This window comes from Hylobates moloch, unplaced genomic scaffold (genome assembly GCF_009828535.3).
Source record: "Hylobates moloch isolate HMO894 unplaced genomic scaffold, HMol_V3 SCAFFOLD_14, whole genome shotgun sequence".
In the NCBI taxonomy this organism is placed as follows: domain Eukaryota; kingdom Metazoa; phylum Chordata; class Mammalia; order Primates; family Hylobatidae; genus Hylobates; species Hylobates moloch.
The window spans coordinates 39,770,306-39,789,008 of NW_026652289.1; the positions used below are offsets into that span (position 1 = coordinate 39,770,306).

Below are 18,703 nucleotides of genomic sequence, written 5' to 3' on the forward strand. Positions count from 1 at the left end.
TTCTCCTGCCTCAACCTCCTGAGAAGCTGGGACTACAGGCGCCCACCACCATGCCCAGCCAATTTTTTGCATTTTTAGTAGAGACAGGGTTTCACCATGTTAGCCAGTATGGTCTTGATCTCCCAACCTCAGGTGATCCGCCCACCTTGGCCTCCCAAAGTGCTGGGATTACAGGCGTGAGCCACCGCACCCGGCCACCACCATTTTCTTTAACCATTCATCAATTGACAGTTAAGTTGATGACCTACCTTGGCTATTATGAATAGTGCTACAGGAAACATTGGAGTGCTGGTATCTATTTAACATACTGATTTCATTTCTTTGGGATATACAGATCATATGGTAGCTCTATTTTTAAATTTTTGAGGAAACTCCATGGGTTTTTTTTGTGGGGGAGACAGGATCTCACACTGTCACCCAGGCTAGAGTATAGTGGCGTGATCATAGCTCACTGCAGCCATGGTCTCCTGTGCTCAAGCAATCTTCCCACCTCAGCCTCCTGAGTAGCTGGGTCCACAGGCACGTGACATCACACCTGGCAATTTTTTTTTTTTTTTTTTTTTAGTAGAGACAAGGTCTCATTATGTTGCTCAGGGTGGTCTTGAACTCCTGAGCTCAAGCAATCCTCCTACTCGGCCAGGATTACAGGTGTGAGCCATGGAGCCTAGCCATCTATCTATATATACTGTATTGTAGTGTATATAATTAATTTAAAGTCTCCTTGATTTCTGTTTCCTGAGTTTGGTATCTCTGTTTTAAGGTTGTGTTTTTCCTCAAATATTTTTTGATTCCTGGATGTGCGACTGTCTTTTCATATTTGAGCATCCTTGTTAGCTTTCACAGAAGACCTTGACAATGGGCTAGTAATAGGTATTTCTCACTTCTTGCTTCCTAACGAGCAGAAAGTTAATTGATTTTGGGCAATTGCATGTTCAGCCAGCTCAGGTAACAAATCATGATTGCTCTAAATCAATTGTTGTAATTCCAATTCTCTTTTTTTTTCCAGCCTCTCTTGCAGCAGGGCTGATGTGTGACAAAGTTCTGGCCAATGAGATATAAGTGTAAGCCTACTTAGGAATTTCGGGGAAAACTTTTACTTTATCATAAAAGGGACACTTTTATGAGTGAGTACTCGGTGATACTACATCTTTCCCTTCTTCCTTCGACATGACGTTGTATCCGGAGTTGGTTCCTTCCAGTGGGTTCGTGGCCTGGCTGACTTAAAGAATGCAGCAGCAGACTTGCATGGTAAGTGTTACAGCTCTTAAAGGTGGCACAGACCCAAAGAGTGAGCAGCAGCCAAGATTTATTGTGAAGAGCAAAAGAATAAAGCTTCCACAGTGTGGAAGGGGACCTGAGCAGGTTGCCACTGCTGGCTAGAGTGGGGGGTGGGGGAGAGCGTTTATTCCCTTATTTGTCCCCACCCATGTCCTGCTGATTGGTCCATTTTACAGAGTGCTGATTGGTCCATTTTACAAACCTTTGGCTAGCTACAGAGCGCCGATTGGTGCATTTTTAGAGAGCACTGATTGGTGCATTTTACAAACCTCTAGCTAGCTACAGAGTGCTGATTGGTGCATTTTACAATCCTAACTACAGAGTGCTGATTGGTGCATTTTACAATGCTCTTGTAAGACAGGAAAGTTCTCCAAGTCCCCACTCGACCCAGGCAGTCCAGCTGGCCTCACATTTCAATGTTATATCTGAAGTGCAGCAGCCATCACGTGACCATAAGGCAGCTGTATACTAAGGATGATGAAGTGGAAAGGTAGAAAATCTGTTTTCTGTATAGCTTCCTTGAGTCAGAGACACTAAACCCGAAACCACCTATCTCTAGACATCTCATGATGTGATTTAATTAAATGTCTTTTTTGCTTGAGTCATTATTAGTCAGATTTCTTATTATTTGCTAAACATTACTAACGAATGTGACCAGTGTGTGACACCGTGACTGTTTGCTACATCCTGAATCCAATTATTGTGGTAGAGGAATGGGATACTCTGCTGGGTGGGTTGAGCCAAGTAGGTTATGTTTTTATCGTGTTGGTGGTCTTCCAGAGCACTGCCCTACTTTTTGAGCTCAAGTGCTCACCCTGCTACTCCTTTTTTTTTGTTGTTGTTACAAAATATTGAAAACTAATAAGATGTTTATTGAAAGAACAGCAACACAAGCCAAAATAAACCTATAACAACAGACATAATGAAACAAAAACCAAAATTCACTGGGGAGGAAAAAGATTTAAACAAACATCCTGGGAATTCCTATCTAGGGCACTCCTTTGTGTGCCAGGTGCCCTTTATGTGTCAAACGTCATCTGATAATGTCGGTGAAAAATCTTCATTCACACTTTCTTGGTGCAGAAGACATAGACATGATGATGAAGTCACTGCGAAGTGGTTTCTGGATGTGTTTTCTTGTGGCGTCTTAAGGTCGCAGGCCGACTGAAGGCTCTTGGACACTTGAAACATTTGTAGGATTTCTCTCCGGAGTGGATGCGCTGGTGCTCCTTCAGATTTGCCTTGTAGGTGAAAACTTTCTTGCAGTCTTTACATTCGAAGGGCTTCTCCCCTGTGTGGCTTCTCTTGTGGCACTTCAAGTAGGACTTCTGGGTGAACTGCTTCTGGCAGATGTCACACGTGTAGGGTCTCTCACCAGTGTGGGTTTGCTGGTGAAACTGCAGGCCTATGCCCTGCATGAAGCGCTTCCCACAGAGATTACATTGAAAGAGGCTCTTTCCTGTGTGTGATCTCTTGTGGATGGCTAGCTTGCCACAATACTTAAACCTCTTATTGCACACCTCACATGCAAAGGGCAGCAGTTCCTTAACTTCTTGGCCATCGGGGTGACTGACCGGGCCCGCAGGGCCTGGGGGATAAACTGAATTTATCTCAGCTTGTCCCTGTCACCCTGCTACTCCTGACTGCAGGCAGAGGCCTCTGCTGTCCTCCGTTTGGTACAAGCAGGGGAGGAAAGCAGGGAGCCAGACCCTTGTTCCTACTGTGATGCCAGAATTAACCACCTTCACGGTGCCCCAGAGCTTCCTTCTCTTCCCCGTATCTACCATCTCCAAGCTTAGAGCCCCTAAGATGCTCTTGACTTGTAGAGCAATCTTTTCTTGCACGCGGTTTAGGCTGTGGTTTCCTCCTGTAGTCCAGCCTCATTCTCCTTCTGCCTTTCAGGGGTTCCTGATCATTTGTGGTCTACTGAGAGCACTCTGTTTTCCAGTGTTGCCACTGTGTGTGTGTATGTGTCTGTGTGTATCTATGTGCCTACTTCACATCTGATCCCAAAACTGTGATTTGTATTCATGAAAAGAATAGGCCGGGTGCAGTGGCTCATGTCTGTAATCCCAGCACTTTGGGAGGCAGAGGCAAATAAATCGCTTGAGCTTAGGAGTTCGAGACTAGCTTGGCCAACATGACAAAACCCATCTCTACAAAAATATACGAATATTAGCCAGACATGGTGGCGTGTGCCTGTAGTCCAGGTACTTGGGAGGCTGAGGTGGGAGGATTGCTTGAGCATGGGAGGATTGCTTGAGCCTGGGAGGCGAAGATTGCAGTGAGCTGAGATCACGCCACTGCACCCCAGTCTGGGCAATAGAACCAGGCCCTGTCTAAGAAAAACAAAAAACAAAAACAAAAACAAAAAATAAACAAAAACAAAAAAAAAGAAAGAATAGTCAGCCTTATTTTTAAATATCTAAACTCTTTCTTCTAGGACTCTATCTGAAGAAATAGCAGAATTGTAGTCAAAGTTTTATATTCAAAGATTTCCTTTCCAGCAGTATTTGTGTAACAGGATTAATATCTTACAAAGTATCAAAGAGCCTTTCCAAGTACAGGCCCTTCTCTCTGTGTGGCTTGAAGCATCCAGCCTGCCTAGAGGCAGGAGAAGAGGTGTGGGAAGTAAAAGTATTAAGGTTTACTAGAATTCATTATTTCTTTGAAATTGATAGGTGTCCCTAGAATCAATGTTTGCTGACAATAGCTGTTGGCCAGGCAGTAGTTTCGATATGGTTGTCATTGTCTGCATATATGAAAACTTGGCCTGAAAACCTTCTATTAACACCTTCTATAAGATTAAAAGAAGAAAAAAGGACAGGAGGTGCAGCATAAAAACCTGCAGAATGAGGCCGGGTGCAGTGGCTCAAGCCTGTAATCCCAGCACTTTGGGAGGCCAAGGCTGGTAGATCGCTTGAGGTCAGGAGTTTGAGACCAGTCTGGCCAACATGGTGAAACCCTATCTCTACTAAAAATACAACAAATTAGCCAGGTATGGTGGCGGGCACCTGTAATCCCAGCTACTTGGGAGGCTGAGTCAGGAGGATCGCTTGAACCCGGGAGGCAGAGGTTGCAGTGAGCCGAGATCGTACACACTGCACTCCAGCCTGGGCAACAGAGCAAGACTCTTTCTCGAGAAATGAAAAACAAAAAAACTTGCAGAACGAGTGTCAACAGTTGGGAAGGCAATCCCAGAGGCAGTGGCGGAGCACTGGATGAAGAGATCCTGTAACAACAACTCTCTCAATGCACAGGCAGCAATGCTGTATAGAAAGACAGTCATTATCGACTTTGATATGAAAAGGGGTTCAGAAGAATCAATGTCTACATCAGTCTCTTCTGTAAAGAAGTTATAGAAATACCTTCCAACTATTTCACTTAGATTTTCATTTTTACATATGCACAAGATGATATGTAAAAATATATGTCTAAATAAGTCTAAAAAGAGCTTTTTGAATGAGTGTAAACCAAAATTCTAAATAAGAACGCATTGTTCACAATTTAATTGGCAGTTTGTTTTTCTTTCTTAGGAGTACCTAAAATAACAGTGCATCTTACAACTGATGGTGCTAGTTGTGGTGAAATGCAAAATTATAGAAAGTATGAGGAGAGAAGAAGGAATTAATATCTAGTTCTGACATTCAAAATAGATTATGCAGCAAGACATTAGCCTTGCAAAATAGGTGTATGTTTTAAGAGATCTTCTAAATTATTTTCTTTCGATCCTACGCACAGATATCCTTTAGCATTTCAACAACCAACACCAGAGGACTTAGCCTGTAGAGTTGTCCCCTAAGTGGAAAAGAGAGGCCTTTCAGCCTAGATTGTGAGCCTTAAGGCTTGCCACCTCGCTGGAGGGATGTGTGTGGCAGAGCAAGGTGGAAGCCTGCCTGTTTGAGGCCATGGGGAAAGTGGGAAGAAGAAAACAGTGAAGGGCCGGGCTCGGTGGCTCACTCCCAGCACTTTGGGAGCCCGAGGTGGGCAGATTGCTTGAGAGGTCAGGAGTTCGAGACCAGCCTGGCCAACATGGTGAAATCTCGTCTCTACTAAAAATACAAAAATTAGCTGGGCGTGGTGATGCACGTCTGTAATCCCAGCTACTTGGGAGGCTGAAGCACGAGAATAGCTTGAACCCCAGAGGCGGAGGTTGCAGTGAGCCGAGATTGCACCACTGTACTCCAGCCTGGGTGACATAGCAAGACTCCATCTCAACAACAACAACAACAACAACAATAACAACAACAACAACAACAACAAAAGGCAGCAAAGGAGGAGAGGGATTCAGGCAGAAATGCAACCAGAGTTAGAGAAGTCAGTAAGTCAACGATACCCATGGTGAGGGGGGCTTTGCCTCTCTTCTGCTTGGAGCCCCTGAAGGAGGCTGCCTCAGAGGAAGCCCTGTAACTCTCTGAGGCACAGCCTCATCAATTAAGGCACAGTTTGAGCAGGCAGAGCAAGGATCTGAGCTTCAGCCTTCCTGAACTTTTGTACAGCCCCCGTGGGGTGAATGGGATCCTGATGTCGCTAGGGTGGGCTGTGAAGTTGCCAGAGGGGATCACCCTGGGTTCAGAAGAGGCCTGAGCAAACCCACAGCCAAAGACCCCTCGGCCTCCCCTCCCACTCCTGCCCCTGGGATCCCAGCAGCCACAGTCCTGCCCCTAATACTCCCCAGCTGCCACTTGGGACAGGAGTGGAAGATGGACTGCTTTTCTTAGAGAGACCGAGACCTGTGTATAAGGATTATTGGATAGGACTAAGTTTTCAAGGTAACTTTTTTCCCCCCACGCTAACCAGAGAAGAGAACTTGGGAAGACCAGAAAAAATAAAAGCACTACATTTTTTTCTTTACATCCCAGATATAGTTGAGCTGCATTTTAAGACCCTGTTAAATTTAGAAAAATGAAAGTGTGGAAACAAATATGTTGTGATAGGAGAATGATTTAACAAGTTACTACACATGCATAAGATGGATTTTTACACAGTTATTGAAATTATGTTTCTTTAATTTTGAATTTATTTAATTTAATTTTTTAAAAAAACTAATTTAATTTAATGTTTAAAAAAACTAAATTATTTAATTTAATGTTTAAAAAAACTAAATTATTTAATTTAATGTTTAAAAAAACTAAATTATTTAATTTAATTTGTTTAAAAAACTAAATTATTTAATTTAATTTATTTAAAAAATAAATTTTTTTATTAATTTTTAAAAAATAATTTTTAATATTATTTAATTTAATTTGTTTAAAAAATCTTCAGATTTTAGAGACATGTATGTCTCTCTCTGTTGCTCAGGCTGGAGTGTGGTGGCACAATCACAGCTCACTGTAGCCTTGAACTCCCAGGTTCAAGTGATTCTTGTGTCTCGGCCTCCCGAGTAGCTGGGACTACAAACGCCCACCACCATGCCCGGCTATTTTTTGTATTTTTAGTAGAGGCGGGGTTTCACCATGTTGGCCAGGCTGGTCTCAAACTCCTGGCCTCAAGTGATCCTCCCACCTCTGCCTCCCATAGTGCTGGGATTACAGGCATGAGCCACCACACCCAGCCCTGGCTAATTTTTTAAATGTTTTGTAGAGACAAGGTCTAGCTGTGCTGCCAAGGCTGATCTTGAACTTCTGGCCTCAAGCCATCCTTGAGGATCAAAAAGATAGAGTCCTTCTACAAGACCACTAGCCTAGACTCTGAAAAAAATGTCGATGACATGAATGTTAAAACAAGGCTGTGGGCTCTGAGCTCGGAGATGGTAGGTACAGGGAACAGAAGGAAGCTCCAGGGCACTGTGAAGGTGGTTAATTCAGGCCTCACAGTAGGAATAAGGGTCTGGCTCCCTGCTTTCCTCTGCTGCTTGTACCAAACAGCATAGCAGAGGCCTCTGCCTGCAGTCAGGAGCAGCAGGGTGGGCACTTGAGCTCAGAAGGTAGGGTAGTGCTCTGGAAGACCACCAACACTTAGGAGCAAGAAAAAGCTAAAAACATAAGCTACTGATTCAAGACGTCTTGGTGGAGATGAGTGCTCCCAGATGATGAGGAAGACGACATTGAAGCAGCAATGCCAGAAAACAAATTGACATTAGACAATCTGGCAGAAAGGTTTCGATTATTTAAGGCTGCCTTGACTTTTTTTATGACATGGACCCTTCTATGATACAGGCACTGAAACTAAAGCAAATGGTGGAAGAAGGATTGGGACCATAAAGGAACATTTTTTAGACAAATAAAAAAGCAAAAAAGTCAGACGGAAATTCTGATGTATTTCTGCAAGTTGCACTGAGTGTGCCTGCCTGTTCTGCCTCCCCTTCCACCTCTTCCGCCTCTGCCACCCCTGAGACAGCAAGACCAACCCTCCTCTTCCTCCTCCATGGCCTAATCAATGTGAAGATGACAAGGATGAAGAACTTTATGATGATTTACTTAATAAATAGTAAATATATTTTCTCTTCCTTATGATTTTCCTAAAACATTTTTTTCTCTAGCTTATATTATTGTAAGAATACATCATATAATACATATAACATATAAAATAGGTAAAATGTTTATGCCATTGGTAAGGCTTCCAGTCAAAAGCAGGCTATTAGTAGTAAAGCAATTTCTGCTGTTCCAATAAAAAGAAAGAAAGAAAAAAAGTAGTTAAGTATCTGGAGAGTGAAGAGTTATACACAGATATTTTGCTGCATTGGGGAAGGGGGGTGTCAACGGCCCAACCCCCCGCATTGTTCAAGGGTCAATTGTAAACTTTTTTTTTTTTTTTTTTTTAAAAGAGATGAGGTCTTGCTGTGTTGCCCAGACTGGTCTCAAACTCGTAGGTTCAAATGATCCTCCTGCCTTGGCCTCCCAAACTGTTACGATTGTAAGCATGACCCACCACGCCCAGGCTAAAACATAACTTCTTTCTTTTTTTTTTTTTGAGACAGAGTCTTGCTCTGTCACCCAGGCTGGGGTGCAGTGGCATGATCTCGGCTCACAGCAAACTCCGCCTCCTGGGTTCAAGCAATTCTCATGCCTCAGCTTCCCAATATAGCTAGGATTATATTCTCACATCACCATGCCCGGTTAATTTTTGTATTTTTAGTAGAGACAGAATTTCACCATGTTGGCCAGGCTGGTCTCGAACTCCTGGCCTCAAGTGATCCACCCGCCTTGGCCTCCCAAAGCGTTGGGATTATAGGCATGAGCCACCATGCCTGGCCCATTCACATTGTTGTACAACCATCACCACCATCCATCCATGGAACTCATTTCATTTTGCAAAATGGAAACTCTGTGCCTGTTAAACAACATCCTCCTCTCCTCTTCCCTCTGCCCTGGCAACCACTGTCCTGCTCTCTGTTTCTATAAATTTGACTACCTTAAGTACCTTATGTAAGTGGAATCATAGAGTATTTATCCTTTTGCAACTGGCTTATTTCTCACTTTGCGTAATGTCCTCTAGGTTCATCCATGTTGTAACGTGTCAGAATTTCCTTTGTAAAGCTGAATGATATTCCATTCGATTGTGCATACCACCTTTTGTTTACTCAGTCATCTGTCAATGGATACTTGGGTTGCTTCTATGTTTTGGCTATTGCAAATAATGCCCACTCTGAACGTACATAGACAAATACCACTTCGAGCCCCTACTTTCAGTTCTTTTGGATATATACCCAAAAGTAGAATTGCTGGACATATGGTGGTTCTATTTTTAATTTTTGAGAAACTGCCATACTGTTTTCTATAGTAGCTGTACCATTTTACATTCCCACCAACAGTGCACAAGGGTTTCAATTTCTCCACATTCAGACTTGAAGACTGATATATACAAACTTGTCTGATGAACTGGAGTCTTCCTGCACATGCAGGAAAGAGAATGAAGCTCTGAAAGAAAATCATCATGTGTAAGGAAGATGCTGGCAGACAGGATACGGTAGCAGGGTCAGAGGGCACAAGGATTTCAGGGACCCCATGCGCCTGTGCAGGTCTACCCTGACTCAGACACCTTACGAAGTGCATGTGAGTAACTGCAAAGCCATTTTTGTATCTATGCATTGATCTTTCTCTTATTAATAACAGCTTCTCATGTTTCCCAATTTGTCATTATATTCAGAACTAAATACAACCCTGAAAGTTTATTTGAAATGCCATCTTTGTAATATCCTTTTTTAAAAAAATATGGATACTCTTTTTTTTTTTTTTGAGATGGAGTTTTGCTCTTGTTGCCCAGGCTGGAGTGTAATGGTGCAATTTGGGCTCACCGCAACCTCTGCCTCCTGGGTTCTTGCGATTCTTCTGCCTCAGCCTCCCGAGTAGCTGGGATTACAGGCATGTGCCAACTTTGTATTTTTAGTAGAGATGGGGTTTCTCCATGTTGGTCAGGCTGGTCTCGAACTCCTGACCTCAGGTGATCCACCCGCCTCGGCCTCCCAAAGTGCTGGGATTACAGGTGTGCACCACCACACATGGGTAACTTTTGTATTTTTAGTAGAGACAGTGTTTCACCATGTTGGCCAGGCTGGTCTGGAACTCCTGACCTTAATGATCTGCCCGCCTCAGCCTCCCAAAGCGTTGGGATTATAGGCGTGAGCCACCGCACCCGGCCAAGTGCCCTCTTTCAGTGGATCTCTACTGCTGCTCCACCCAATGCAGCTGATTGGACCAGAGCACCTGAAAAACTTCCCTGTTTCCAGGGACCTATTAAACCTTCTTTTCCCTTTGACTAGAGGTCTCCATACTGGGCACAGGTCTGTCAGTGAGTAGCTGTGGTTTCAGAGGTGCCTGAGATTCCTGTCTGCTGGTATTACATTTTGTTCTTTATCCCTGAAGCTATGTGCAAGACAGAGTTTTAGAAAATAATGCTCTCTGTAGTCAAAGTTGGAAACGTTTTAAGGCTGACTGTAAGGGAAACCCTTTGACAGAGCAGTGTGGCCAGTGTGATTTCTGTGGCCATTGATTCAGGGACCTTCTCCCAGCTCCTCTGCTCTAATTACTGCATATCGTTCTGCCTGATCAGACAGACAGGCTGTCTGCTTGGACATCTGGTCACATTTTGATGGTATTTAAATATTTATTTGTCTTATCTCTGAGGATTAGAATGTCAGAATCAGGGGTTTCTCCTAGAGCTTCCACGGCAAATATTGATCTAAATGAACAATTCCTCAATGTTCATAAAGACAAAGGCATTGCTAAATGGGAACAATCTTGGAGAAACTCTACCCTGGTATTTCTGCTTTGAGGGCTAGCGTTAGGGAGGTATCCTGTCAGCATTACCTTGCAAACTGTCATACTTGCACCAAATATCAGGGATCAGGGAGAAGTAATCATTTCCCACATTCTGTCCCTCAGCCAAGTCATCCACATCCTGTTGTAGTCAGGTTATGTTGACTGGGAAGAGTAAGGGTCTTCAGAATCCATTTGTAACATTTGCTATATGAAATTATGTTGGTTGGGCGGGGTGGCTCACACCTGAAATCCCAGCACTTTGGGAGGCTGAGGCGGGCAGATCACCTGAGGTCAGAAGTTCAAGACCAGCCTGGCCGACATGGTGAAACCCCGTCTCTACTAAAAACACAAAAACTAACCAGGCATAGTGGCAGGCACCTGTAGTCTCAGCTACTTGGGAAGCTGAGGTGGGAGAATCTCTTGAACTCAGGAGGTAGAGGTTGCAGTGAGCTGAGATGGTGCCACTGTACTCCAGTCTGGGAGGCTGAGGTGGGAGGATCACTTGAGCCCAGGGGTTCCAGACCAGCCTGGGCAACATAGTGAATCCTCATCTCTACAAAAAGTAGAAAAAATTAGCTGAACATGGTGGCGTGTGCCTGTAGTCCCAGCTACTCAGGAGGCTGAGACAGGAGGATTGCTTGAGCCCGAGGAAGTAGATGCTGCAGTGAGCCATGATCATGCCACTGCACTCTAGCCTGAATGAGAGCAAGACACTGTCTCAAAAATTTTAAAAATTGGCTGGGCTCAGTGGCTCATGCCTGTAATCCCAGTACTTTGGGAGGCTGAGGCAGGTGGATGACCTGAGGTCAGGAGTCGAGACCAGCCTGGCCAACTTGGCGAAACCCTGCCTCTACTAAAAATACAAAAATTAGCCGGGCATGGTGGCAGGCACCTGTAATCCCAGCTACTTGGGAGGCGGAGTCAGGAAAATCGCTTGAACCCGGGAGATGGAGGTTGCAGTGAGCCGAGATCATGCCATTGCCCTCCAACCTGGGCAACAGAGCAAGACTCTGTCTCAAAAATAAATAAATTAATTAATTAAATTAAATAATTAAAAAATTAGCCAGGAATGGTGGTGCACACCTATTGTCCTAGCTACTCGGGAGGCTGAAGCAGGAGGATTGCTTGAGCCCAGGAGTACGGGATTATAGTGAGCTATGATCACACCACTGCACTCCACACTGCACTCCCAGCCTGGGTGACAGAATGAGACCCTGTGTCTAAAAAAAAATAAAAAATAAAAATGTGAATGCCTCAATGCCACATAAATGTACACTTAAAGATAGTAAAGATGGTAAATTTTGTTATGCATCTTTTACCACAATTGAAAAAATTAAAAATTGGCTAGGTGCGGTGGCTCACGCCTATAATCCCAGCACTTTGGGAGGCCGAGGCAGGCAGATCACGAGGTCAGGAGATCAAGACCATCCTGGCTAATATGGTGAAACCCCGTCTCTACTAAAAATACAAAAAAAAAAAAAAATTAGCCGGGTGTGGTGGCGGGTGCACGTAGTCCCAGCTACTCAGGAGGCTGAGGCAGGAGAATGGCGTGAACCTGGGAGGCGGAGTTTGCAGTGAGCCAAGATTGCACCACTGCACTCCAGCCTGGGTGACAGAGTGAGACTCTGTCTCAAAAAGATAAATAAATAAAAATAAACAATAAAAAATTAAAAAAAGCAAGGGACTGATAAACACAAAATTAGGATGGTGATTACTTTTAGTTGGGGGAGGATGGGGATGGAAAAGGCAAGAAGCCATTGATAGTTATTGGCAATAGTTATTAGCAGTGTTGTAGTTGGGTGGTGGAGAGTTTATTATAAAAAGTATTATTATTATTTATTAGTATTACAAAAATACTCAACCATGTATGGGGCAAATAATGATAGTGGGCTCTTTAAAAAAAATTTTTCAATTTTTTAAAAATTATGCTTTAAGTTCTAAAAATTTTTTTAATTTAATATTTTTTTTTTAGGCAGGGTCTCACTCTATTGCCCAGGCTGGAGTGCAATGGCACGATCATTGCTCACTACAGCCTTCACTCACTTGGTTCCCCTCCCACCTTCACCTCCCAGAGTGTTGGGATTTCAGGCATTCATCGCTGCACCCAGCCTATAATGTGTTCTTAACTAAGAATTACAGTCATTTTTTTTTTTTTTTTTTTTTTTTTTTGAGACAGAGTCTTGCCCTGTCACCCAGGCTGGAGTGCAGTGGCCCAGTCTTGGCTCGCTGCAACCTCTGCCTCTTGGGTTCAAGCAATTCTTCTGCCTCAGCCTTGCAAGTAGCTAGTAGCTGGGATTACAGGCTCCCACCACTATGCCTGACCAATTTTTGTATTTTTAGTAGAGACAGGGTTTCACCATGTTGGCCAGGCTAGTCTCGAATTTCTGACCTCAGGTGATCCGCTCACCTCGGCCTCCCAAAGTGTCAGGATTATAGGAATGAGCCACCGCACCCAACCTACAGTCTATTAATTACATGCACTTGAGGCTCAAAAAGTAAAAGTCATTTATAAAATGTGTGATAATAAAGAGACCATAAATCACCCATGATTTATTAGCTCTTGCTAATATTTTTGCGGTCTTTTTTTTTTTTAAAGTGGAGATGGGATCTCATTGTTGCCCAAGCTGGTCTTAAACCCCTGGGCTCAAGCAATCCTCCTGCCTTGGCTTCCCAAAATATTGGGATTACAGATGTGAGCCACCATGACTGGGCTTTTTGTAGTCTTCATATGTGTGTGTGCTAAAATTGGAATATGGAACATTCTCTTTTGTAACTGTGTTTTTCATCCAACAGCAAATTGATAATATTTTTGTATGCCATTAATATTCTTTGACAGCATTTAAAATATAGTCATACAATTCTATTACATGGATATACCATAGTTTATTTAAATAAATGACTAGTGTTAAAATTTAAATTGTTTCTATAATTTCCCTATTATAAACCTGCTGGAATGAATATCATTGTAGCTTGATCTTTGCATCTGTTTCTGATTCTTTGGGGAAATTCATGGGCATGGAAATAGTTAAGGCAAGGATATACTAAAAAAATTAAGGCCTTTGATACCAAAATAGTCAAGTGATCTTCAGGAAAGTTTTGCCAATACTTATTCTGACAAATAAAATATACAAACAACACGAGTCCATTTTCTCATATCCTTATCAACGATGAGCATTATGAGTTTTTAAATCCTTCCTGAAAAATCTTATTTCCCTGATGTTTTAATTTGCATTTATCTGATTACAACTGAGATTGAATATTAAGATGTTTTCACAGTTTAAAAATTAACTAGTTTTTAATCGAAGAAGTCATTTATGTACATGTTAAAAATATCAAACAGCATAAAAAAGTACACTACGAAACATAAGTCTCCTTCCCGCCCTGGAGCCCCAGTCCCCCAGAGGCAGCCACCATAATCAGTTTCTTGTTTCTCCCTCCAGAAATATTATGTACATAAAGAAACAGGCCAGGCATGGTGGCTCACGGCTGTAATCCCAGGACTTTGGGAGGCCGAGGCAGGCGGATCATGAGGTCAGGAGTTCGAGAGCAGCCTGGCCAACATGTTGAAACCCCATCTCTAAGAAAGATACAAAAAATCAGCCGTCACAGTGGCACATGCCTGTAATCCCAGCTACTTGGGAGGCTGAGGCAGGAGAATAGCTTGAACCCGGGAGGCAGAGGTTGTAGTGAGCCGAGATCGCGCCACTGCACTCCAGCCTGGGCGACAGGGCAAGACTCCATCTCAAAAAAAAAAAAAAAAAAAAAAAAGAAGCAGCATATATGCAAGAATAAATGCATTTATGTACATATATATACAGCTTTTTATGCACTGAGAACATGTTTTTAGAATAAAATACAAATTCTGAGCCCTGCCTACCACTGAGACCTCATCTGTGCTGGACTCCCTAAGAGTCACTGCGCTCCATCAACCTTATTTCTTTGTGCCCTCAACACTCTACATTCTCTCTTGCCCCCTGGCCTTTGTTCTTGCAGGTCCCAGTGCCTCAACTCAAAAGGCACCTTCTAGAGAAGTTTTCCCTGGCTACCTGTCTCCTGACCACCCCAGTGCACCCAGTCTCTCCCTTCCCCATCACTTTGTTGAGTTTTCTTCATAGCATCTACCACCGCCTGAACCTCTCTCGTTTCTGGGTTGCTTTATTTGTTCATTGCCCCTCTCCTCTACCAGGATGTCTGCCTCATGACAGCTTGGATCTGATCTGTTCGGTTCACCTCTATATCTCCAGCACGTAGGACAGTTCTCAGTAGAGAGGAAGTCCTCCGTTAATATCTTTTTTTTTTTGAGATGGAGTTTCACTCTTGTCGCCCAGGTTGGACTGCACTGGTGCGATCTCGGTTCACTGCAACCTGCGCCTCCCAGGTTCAAGCAATTCTCCTGCCTCAGCCTCCTGAGTAGCTGGGATTACAGGTGCATGTCCCCACTCCCAGCTAATTTTTGTATATTTAGTATGGGGTTTCACCATATTGGCAAGGCTGGTCTCGAACTCCTGACCTCAGATGATCCGCCCACCTCAGCCTCCCAAAGTTTTGGGATTACAGGCAGGAGCCTCTGTGCCAGGCCAATATCAATTAAATGAGTGGCTGCTGAGTGCACTGTACTGTACTTTGCTGCTTTCACTTAACAGTAAGTGAAATCATTTAATATTGTGTGTGTACACACACACATACAGTATGCCATGTATGCACATGCTTCATTCTTTTTTATGGTTGCATAGCATCTCTTTGAATTGATATTTCATTATTTATTTAGCCAGTCCCCCATTGATGGACATTTAAGTTGTTTCTAGTATTTTGCTATTTCAAAGAATATTCACATACATATCATTTCACATTCAGATATTTCCTTTTTAAATAATTAAATTAAATTAATTATTTTTATTTTTATTTTTTTTTTGAGCCAGAGTCCCAATCTGTTGCCCAGACTGGAGTGCAGTGGCACAATCTCGGCTCACTGCAAGCTCCGCCTCCCGGGTTCACGCCATTCTCCTGCCTCAGCCTCTCCGAGTAGCTGGGACTACAGGCGCCTGCCACCACGCCCGGCTAATTTTTTGTATTTTTAGTAGAGACAGGGTTTCACCGTGGTCTCGATCTCCTGACCTCGGGATCCGCCCGCCTCGGCCTCCCAAAGTGCTGGGATTACAAGCGTGAGCCACCATGCCCGGCCTAAACTTTTTTCTTTCCTTATTTATTTATTTATTTATTTATTTATTTATTTTTAGTATTTTTACAGTTCTTTTAAATTTGTATCAGTTATCTATTTGAGATTGTCCTGACACCCTTTGGACCAACTGAAATAGAATTGGATCAAAACTCCATTCACTGCTTAACTTCCATATTCCTTTATTAAGAATGCCATGATGGCATTTCAGGTTTCCTGGTATCAGCATCAGCTCAGACCCATATTTAGCAATCCTTTAAAATTATGGGCCAGGCGCAGTGTCTCAGCCTGTAATTCCAGCACTTTGGGAGGCCAACCAGTCAGATCACTTGAGTCCAGAAGTTTGAGACCCGCTTGGGCAACATGGCGAAACCTCATCTCTACCAAAAATACAAAAAAATTAGCTGGGTGTGGTGTCATGCGCTTATAGTCCCAGCTACTTGGGAGGCTGAGGTGGGGGGATCACCCGAGCCTAGGAGGTTGATGCTGCAGTGAGCTATGATTATGCCACTGCACTGCAGTCTGGGCGGCAGAGTGAGACTCTGTCTCCAAAAAAAAAACATTGGGCTGATGGCTCATGCCTGTAATTTCGGAACTTTATGGGAGGCCAAGACAAGAGGATTGCTGAGCTCAGGAGTTCAAGACCAGCCTGAACAACATAGTAAGACCTTGTCTCTATTTTAAAAATTAATAATAAATAAAATTCTGGGTAGTCTCTTTTTCCCTTGTGCAGTTATTTGATTAAATGACCACGATCCCATCCCTCTAGGGGCAAGTCTAGAGAACTACTTTTTTTTTTTTTTGGAGACGGAGTCTCTGTCATCTAGGCTGGAGTACAATGGTGCAACCTCGGCTCACTGCAACCTCCGCCTCCCGGGTTCAAGCAATTCTCCTGCCTCAGCCTCCCAAGTAGCTGGGACTACAGATGCATGTCGCGACACCCAGCTAATTTTTTGTATTTTAGTAGAGACAGGGTTTTATTTACTGTGTTGCCCAGGCTGGTCTCGATCTCCTGAGCTCAGGTAATCCACCCGCCTCAGCCTCCCAAAGTGCTAGGATTACAGACGTGAGACACCATGCCCAGTGAGGACTATTTACATATATACATGTGATGGTGTTCCTCGAGGGGGTACAGCCTCTCCTTCAATCAATGGACTCTATGTCTGAAAACTGACTCAGGCCTGGAAATAGATGAGGGAGTATAATTTTCTATTGTAGTGAGCATCAGTCTTTTACCCATCAGGTCTAGTTTTTGTTTTTATTTTTATTGAGACCAAGTTTCACTCTATTGCCCAGGCTGGAGCACAGTGGCATGATCTCAGCTCACTGCAACCTCTGCCTCCTGGGTTCAAGCAATTCTCGTGCCTCAACCTCCCGAGTAGCTGTAACTACAGGCGTGCACCACCACACCTGGGTAATTTTTATATTTTTAGTAGAGACAGGGTTTCATCACATTGGCCAGGCTGTCTCAAACATATGACCTCAGAAGATCTGCCCGCCTCAGCCTCCCAAAGTGCTCAGATCACAGGCATGAGCCACCGTGCCCAGCCTGTTTTTGTTTTTTAATACAAATTGAACATCATGCTCAGAGGCAGTCCATCTATCTTGACCCTAGTATCATAAAGCTTGTCCAGGCATCCTAATTGCCTACGCTAGCCTGGCCGCTCCTTCTGACAATTACATCTACCTTGCCTGGTAGGTAAGTGTGGCCACCAGGCCCCTGCCGTTCCCAAATCCCATCATCTCCTTTTACTTGGGAGTCTAGTTCCATGGTAGTGTCTATTCTATCAACCCCACAGGGCATCTCAAAGATACCTGACTTACCTTGTTGCCTCTAGGCTGTCTGGACATAGTCAGTTGGTGGGTCCTCAGGTCCTAGACAGTAAATCCATTCTAACATTGCTCTCTCCCTGAGTCTCATAACCTCTTCTTCAATACTGTCAAAGAAGTTCTGGCGTCTCCACCTAATTGTTGTGTGCAAGTTTCATATTGAAGTTTTCCAGTTCAGGCTTTTCAAGGTTTTCAGGCTCATCCACCCCATGTCCCCAGCCCAGGGTCTCACTCTTTTCCTAGAGGGGCCGTGATTTGACAGGAGACCTATCAAGGCTGCACACTCAGGCTTCTTTGACAGCTCTGTCGTCATCAGATACTGAGCCCGATTTTTAGCAGTTGTCCCTGAAGCTTCAGGAAATTAGAGTCTTAAAAACTGCCACAAAGCTCCCCATGGCTTTTTTTTTTTTTTTTGAGACAAGGTCTTGCTCTCTCATCCAGGCTAAGGTGCAGTGGGATAATCAGGGCTCACTGCAGCCTCTATATCCCGGGCTCAACTGATCCTCCACCTCAGTCCCAGAAATAGCTGGGAACCACAGGTTTTTTAATTTTAGTAGATATGAAGTCTTGCTATGTTGCCCAGGCTAGTCTTGAACACCTGGGCTCAAGCAAGCCTCCTGCATCAGCCTCCCAAAGTGCTGTGATTACAGGCATGATCAACACCACGCCTGGCCCCTCTGGGCTCTCTTAATCACTACTTCCCCTTCCACAAAGATAACTTCCTTGCTTTTCTTTTAGAATTTAACCACCCAAGCTTTTATTTCCAAACAATATAGTTTAGTCTTACCTAACTTTTTAACATTGCATAAATGAAACGATGTAATCTATAGCTCTATGGATTCTTTAGTGACTATCTTCTTTACTACAACATTCTATTTATGACTGTCCTCATGTTGTGAGTTGCAGTCAGTCATTCATTTTTATGGCTGTATCATATTCCATCCTAGGACTACACCCCCAATTTATTTATAAATTCTACCTTCTCTAGACATTTGAATTGTTTCCAGTTTTGAACTATTATGAAAAGTGTTGATATAAATTTTCTTTCTTTCTTTCTTTCTTTTTTTTTTTTTTTTGAGAGTGACTCGCTCTGTCGCCAGGCTGGAGTGCAGTGGTGCAATCTCGGCTCACTGAGACTTCTGCCTCTCAGGTGCAAGCAATTCTCCTGCCTCAGCCTCTTGAGTAGCTGGGACTACAGGCAAGCGCCACCATGCCCAGC

At 43.6% G+C, this 18,703-nt stretch overlaps 1 protein-coding gene across 1 annotated transcript in view; it reads left to right on the plus strand.

Annotated features, from left to right (window-relative positions):
- The window catches only part of ARPIN (actin related protein 2/3 complex inhibitor), a 65,559-nt gene that overhangs the window by 23,380 nt on the left and 23,476 nt on the right, over window positions 1–18,703 (plus strand). The window contains exon 2 of the mRNA XM_058427408.1: window positions 1,007–1,248. The gene's annotated coding sequence lies outside the window, so the exon portion shown is untranslated. The remainder of the gene's footprint in view (window positions 1–1,006; window positions 1,249–18,703) is intronic.